This window comes from Pteropus vampyrus, unplaced genomic scaffold (assembly GCF_000151845.1).
Source record: "Pteropus vampyrus isolate Shadow unplaced genomic scaffold, Pvam_2.0 Scaffold28, whole genome shotgun sequence".
NCBI lineage: Eukaryota > Metazoa > Chordata > Mammalia > Chiroptera > Pteropodidae > Pteropus > Pteropus vampyrus.
This window is the reverse complement of record NW_011888809.1, coordinates 6,388,096-6,395,044: the sequence shown is the minus strand read 5'-3', so window position 1 is coordinate 6,395,044 and position 6,949 is coordinate 6,388,096. Positions and strand designations below refer to the sequence as shown.

The 6,949-nt window shown below is 38.5% G+C and overlaps 1 long non-coding RNA gene across 1 annotated transcript in view; it reads left to right on the top strand.

Annotated features, from left to right (window-relative positions):
* LOC111737553 overlaps window positions 1-6,949 on the top strand; it is a 95,072-nt gene that overhangs the window by 79,630 nt on the left and 8,493 nt on the right. The window lies entirely within an intron of this gene.

The following is a 6,949-nucleotide window of genomic DNA, read 5'->3' as shown; positions in this document are numbered from 1 at the left end:
GAAGGCAAATTAAATAGAGCTGAGAGAAACAGATCAAGACATTCATTAAGAAGAAAGGAAGCAGTGATCATGTAGCCCGCTCAGAATGTCCTGGAACCCAGGGGCTTCAGAGTCCATGCTTTTAATTCCTATGCTATACTTCCTCTCCTCTTTTCCAGAAGGAAGAATAGGCCCTCATATTCTCAGGCACCTTGAGAATGTGTCATTGGTATTATGTATTATGGAATTGACCATATTAGCATTTACCACGATTATCATTGCTCTTAGAAATCTTTTAAGTCATTTTCTTATATTCAGCCGTTGCCTGACTTATGAATTTAAAGACTTTACTCCTACCTTTATCTTCACTTTGCTATAACTCTGGCCCTGACATTTGTAAAAGCAAGTGTAAAATGTGTGAAATATGTTCTGTTAGGGAAGGATGCTCTTGTTTCGTTATCTAGTGTCTGCAAAATAGAATGTTAACATAAAAGCAAGGAAGAAAGCCTTTGTGAGTGCTAAGGTGTGCTGAACAGGACAAGCTTTGGTAGAGTCATTCATTTATTCATTCATGCAGTGCTCTTGTTTTTGAATGTTTTTGCCTGACCCTGGCACTCTTCCAGACATGGGGAATTAAGCAAGAAATAAAATAAAGCCCCTACCCTCTTGGAACTTACTAGATAAAGGTTTTGGGCTGATGTTTTTGGCGTTTTCCACTCTTTTACCAGAGGCAATAAAGATGGCAGGGCAGTGGGGCAGGCAAATAATAAATGGCTGCCAGAGCCCAAAGCAAGATCTGTGGCAACAATCTGCATAGATATCCTGGGAGCCCAGAGTTTAGCAATAGGTAAGGTCTCCTCAGGTGGGTTTCAAGCATCTCTGACGAGCACTTTAACTGGCTGTTATTCCTCTGTGTTCTTACTTAAAAGCCAGTGCGGCATAGCAGTGGGTTTTGACGTCAGTATTCTTGGATTTAAAATCCATCCATTCTAGGTCCCCTGACACAAAATTTCTCATCTAGAAATGATAACAATACATAATGTGTACAGTTGTAGTAGAGACCTAAAGGATATGAAATATAGAGCTCGGCATCTGGAACATAATAAGTGTAACTTAAGTGTAGGTAATATGCTTACAACAACAACCATAACAATGATAGCAACACATTGCTCCTACAACTCATCTCCATAATAAGAATGCTGTCCTCAGTCTTTGGTATTATGTGTCTCATGGAATTGGCCATATAAACATTTTTTAAATAATTATCATTGCTCTTAGCAACCTTTTAAGTCATTTTCTCATATTCAGCTATGATCTCACTTATGAATTTAAAGCTATGACTCCTACCTCCATCTTCACTAACTAATGCCTTGATCTGAAGACTTGACACGAAATGAAAAAGCTTTAGTGCTGCTTTGTTTAATGCGACTTAAACACGTCCAAGTTGTCTGACTTGTTTTAAGCATATGAAATAATAGATATGTACATGGCAGAGTTATTGACTTTTAAAGCTTAAGGGGACTTTAAACCCAAGTCCATGTCAGTAGTCAGAACCCAGGTCCCTAGATTCCTACCCAGAGCTAAACAACCAATTGCACATGATAGTAACAAATGGAAAATTAAAGTATAAAGGAGTGGTTGGGTTGGGTAGTCAAGAAAGTCTCCATATAGTGAGCACAACGTGTGGGCTTTGATTTGAGGCCAATTTTGATTATCACTGTCAGATTCCCTAAAGTTCATGTTAGAACAAGACACTGACATACGCCTAACAGGGACTTCACAAACATGTCCTTGCCACAGATGGAGAGCTTCTCCTTGGGATTATTTCTACTTGCCCCTTCTCCCCAACTACCAGAAAGTTGGTGAAGGGCATTCTCTTAGTGCATGATCATTCCTACAACCGAGAGAGCCCATGGAACAAACCTGTGTGACTAAGGAGAAATATGAAATTCATGACTCTTCAACCCAACTTTTTAACATTCCTAGCATTTTTAATGGAGTCACCGTTTTTCATCTCAGTTCCTTTGATGTAGGGTACTGAGTGCTAATGGCTGGCCTTGTCCACTGTCTGTGGTCCTTTCCGTGTACTAGAACCCGAGTACATGATGTTGCACACGTCTCCTCTTCCCAGATAGCCTCAGACAGAGCAATTTGGCCATGTTATATTAGTCAGGAAGGTGCTCTGCTGCTAGTAACACAGTACATGAGCAGCAGCAGCTTAAACTAAAGGAGTTTATTTTTCTAAGAAACTCAGAAGCCTGCGGTAGGCAACCATTGGCTTTAGTTCAGTGTTTTGGTCATCCAAGGGCCAATATCTCTGTGACTTTCTGTCCCACATGACAAAGGATTAGTATCTCCATTTTAAAGGGTTAAAAAAAAAAAAAAAGCGTTCATGCTTTTGAGAAGATAGTCCTCCCCTGGGATGGTTGGGGTAACAGTCAACTGAGGAATAGTGAAATAAATCACTCATGAGGTGATCACATATGCCATATGCTCATGGCTGTTTAATTTCAGCCAAATATCCCCAGCTCTCATGCCTACATAATAGCTTCTCCACCTTCGAACTTCTTTACAAGGCTGGAAATGGATGAAAGGGGAAAGGACCTGTGACAACCAGATCTTTGAAAAACATATATTTTCCCCTGGGGCTCACTGGCTGACCCTAGATTGTATAGGAAGACTTCCAAAGAAGACTTAGAAACAAGGAAACGGAGTGTCATAATTGGCCTAAATCAATCATAACTCATCATTCAAGTCTCATCACAGTGCTGCTCTGGACAAATTTGGGCATCTATTACCAAAGAATAAAGGTGGCATGAGTGTTGTGTAGCCATTGTCAATATGTGTGACACTCTGTGCGTCTGTCCTCTCAGGTCAGCTGCCTTGATAGTAGAGTAGATCTGTCACAGAATTATAATCAATTGCTTAAGTGTTTTTGGTTTTTTGGTGTTTTGTTTTGTTTTGTTTTTTTATCCCAATTAACTAATAGCTCCTGCAAAGCAGGAACTGTGTCTTACTTTCTCATCTATTACAGAATTTATCACAGGGCCTAGGACATAAATGTTGTTTAGTGTTCTACTGAACTGCATTAAATTAAGTGTCTTAAACAGAACAAGGCGAATTAAAGAATTCTAGGATTACAGTACTAGATTATCACAGTTTCAAGGTGTAAGTAATCACATTAGGTTTGAGGCGGGAAAAGGAGATAAGAAAGGCTTCACAGAAGACATATGTTCTATTTTTATTTATTGTTAATTAAATTTATTGGGATGACATTGGTTAATAAAATTACATAGGTTTCAAGTGTACAATTCGGTAATACATCATATGTATATGGCATTGTGAGTTCACCACCCAAAGTTAAATTTCTTTCCATCACCATATGTTTGACCACCTTTACCCTTAATCCACTTCCTCCATTCCCTCCTTTCCCTCCGGTAATCCTTAAACTGTTGTCTGTGTCTGTGAGTTTTTGTTTGTCTCGTTTGTTTGTTGTTTTCAATTTTATATCTCACATATAAGTGAAATCATATGGTTCTCAACTTTTTCTCTCTAACTTATTTCACTTAGCATGATAATTTCAAGATTCATCCATATTGTCATGTACAGTGATATTTCATCTTTTCTTATAGCTGAGTAATATTCCATTGTGTGTGTGTGTGTGTGTGTGTGTGTGTGTGTGTGTGTGTGTGTGTGTATTCTTTATCTAATCATCTATCAAAAGACACTTTGGTTGTGTCCCTGTCTTGGCCACTATGAATTATGCTGCAGTGAACATCAGGGTGCCTCTATCTTTATGGATAAACGTTTTCAAATTTCGGGGGTAGCTACCCAGAAGAGGGATTGCTGGGTTACATGGTAATTCTATCACTAAGTTTTTGAGGAATCTCTATACTGTTTTCTTTGGATTTAAAGAGGGATTTTTGAATTTGACCTCAAAGACAAAGGAAGTAAAAGCAAAAATAAATGAATGGGACTATATCAAACTAAAAAGCTTCTGCACAGCAAAAGAAACCATCAACAAAACAAAGAGGCAACCAACTGAATGGGAGAAGATATTTTAAACAATGACTCTGATAAGGGGCTAATACCCAAAATATGAAGAACTCATACATCTCAACAACAACAACAACAAAAAATCCAGTTTTAAACAACAATGGGCAGAGGACCTGAACAGACAAGAAGACATACAAATGGCCAACAGACATATGAGAAGATGTTCAACTTCACTAGCTATTAGGGAAATGCAAATCAAAGCCACAATGAGATACCACCTCATACCTGTTAGAATGGCTGTAATCAACAAGACAAGTAATAACAAGTGTTGGAGAGGTTATGGGGGAAAAGGAACCCTCATACACTGTTGGTAGGAATGTGAATTGGTACAGCCACTATGGAAGATATAGGTTTTAAAATGTATCTTGAAGAATGGATAGAGTCCATGTCTGATTTAGTTTTACGTGGCACCCGTGGCACCCAGGATGGTATTTTTTAATAATGAGCTTTTTATATGTTCGTTGAATGGCATTAAACTTGAGTAGAGGGGGAATTCAAGGAGGAAACCTTTGCTCCATAAGTAGAAATGCACACAGGCATTTCCCTACCCTTCCCTTAGTTTTCCCATTCCTTCTCTTTGATTTCCTCATCCCTCTTCACCTTCAAGCCTAAGGTCACAAGTATAATCTGATGTTCAGCCCTCAGGTACTCTGAGGCTTTGAACCTTAGTAGAATATATTATTGACTCTTTGGGCTGAAAACAGGGCTGTTTTCCACCTGCATCTACTCAGAGATCTGGTGCACATCCAATATTAATTTGCGGCATACAGATGACAGAACTGGCAAATATAAGAGCAGTTACTTTTGGACGAACTGAATTGAACTATAGTCCTTTGCTGAGAATGCCTGTTATCCAGAGGTAGAATGGATCTCTGATTTTAGAGCCTTTGAGAAGACTCTTCACTTCCAGCATGTGATGCCATGTCAGCCTCTGCTTTATCTTATGAGGTCATGTCAGCTGAGTTAAATTTACTGGGGCATCCAGTTGGAGCTGTAGACCACATGGGCAGACACATTACTAGTAGTTACCTATTGATTTGGAACCAAATAGCAATGAAAGTCTTACTGAGTTAGTTTGCTTTGTGTGAACACAGGTCCATCATCAAAAAGGTTTTGTGATTTTTATAAAGCAAAAATGAAAGAAAACAAACAAACAAACAAAAAAGAAAAACACAATACCTTAAGAGCGGTCTGGTTCCAGAATGTTTCAGTAGTACCTAAACTGCTGACACATTTCCATCATGGAGATCTCTCTCTTTTGCTAGAAAAGGGGATAGGGTAGGTAGAGAATTAAAGAATATTGGAATTGCAAGAAAGCTGAGGTTAACTCAGAAGAGGATGCCACCTCTAGCCAAGGTATCTTGGTCATGTCCATGCAAGATATCTTCACTGCACTTGTCAGTAGGACTCAGTAGTTCTCAGATGGCCCTTCCTCACATATTGGAACTTATCATTTAGAGAACTGTCTCTGTAAAATATCACCATTCCATTTATTCAACATGGTTTTCTAAAACTATGTTCCATGTGCCAACCACTACATTCCTTATAAAAGTTTCTTTGCTTTTGAAGGACCTGTGTTCACACAAAGCAAACTAACTCAGTAAGACTTTCATTGCTTTTAATAATTGTTACATAACTGTGGCTTGGTAAAATAAGTCTGTCGCTTCCCATCATAACGTATTCTACAATAGAGAAGACTGTATGAGTTAAAAATTGCATCTGACCATCAATAAGAATGATGTGAAATAATAGTATCTTAAACCAATTGGGAGATTACTTTTCTCTTGAGTAAAAGAAATCAGGAGGGAGACAGTCCAGAGAGAGTGTGATAGATATATGCTATCATCGATGTTCTGGATACCTTTTATCTTTGTGCTGCACTATCCTTAACACATGGCATCCATCCTCAAGATCACAAGATGTCAGCTGGAAGTCTTGCTGTCACATCTAGGTTGCAGGAAGAAAAAAGAATGAAGTGGGAGTGAACAAAAAGTACACATACCAGCTGAGTCTCACCCATTAAAGAGCTTTTCTGCACCCCAACCGGTAACTTCTTGTATCTCACTGACTATGCTCTAGACATAAGAAAACCTGGGAAATATCCCATAGCTGGCCACATCACTATACCCAATAATATAGAAACTTTTGCTACTAAGAAAGACAGAGGAAGATGGATATTGGGAATGTAGTTAGCCAGTTTCTGCCAGAAGGCAGTGTGGAATAAAGGGGGAAACATAGATTTGTTTGTCAGAAATATGCCATCATTTACAAAATGAAACTGTGGAATCATTTGACCAATCTTGAGTGATACATTGAACAGTTTGGCTCAGTGTTTTTCACCTATGAAATTAGAGAAAAAATTTTGCAGTTGTCTTCAAGATTAAATAAAATGTTTTATCATTTAATGTGGTAAAGATTAAAGACATGGACAGAATTGTCAAAATTTGGAAGGAATTTCCACTAATTGTAAGGAACCTAAGGAATTAAGGAAAGGAAAAACAACAACAAAAAACCTCACCAGACTTGTGAAAAAAAGACTTCATGGAAAAAGAGAAGAAGATACTTAATCCTGCCATTCTTTTCTCCTAGTGCAGACAGTCAAGGTCTGTATCAGCAAGAAAAATGAACAGATATCACTCTCCCATTCCAAGGCTGATGTCTGAAGCCATCGGAGGACACACCTTGTGCACTTCTACCAAGTATCACACAGCTCATCTCCTCCAATCTTTGCACAAATGTCAGCTTCTTCGTGAGACCTACCAAGATGTCCCCACCTTAATGTTCCCTATGGCCTTGCCTTATCCTACTTTTTTTCCTTAGTACTCACTATAATCTAATGGGCCATATATTTGACCTATTTATCTTTCTATTTTTTTGTCTTTTTCTAGTAGGACATAAGCTCTTTGACAAACTC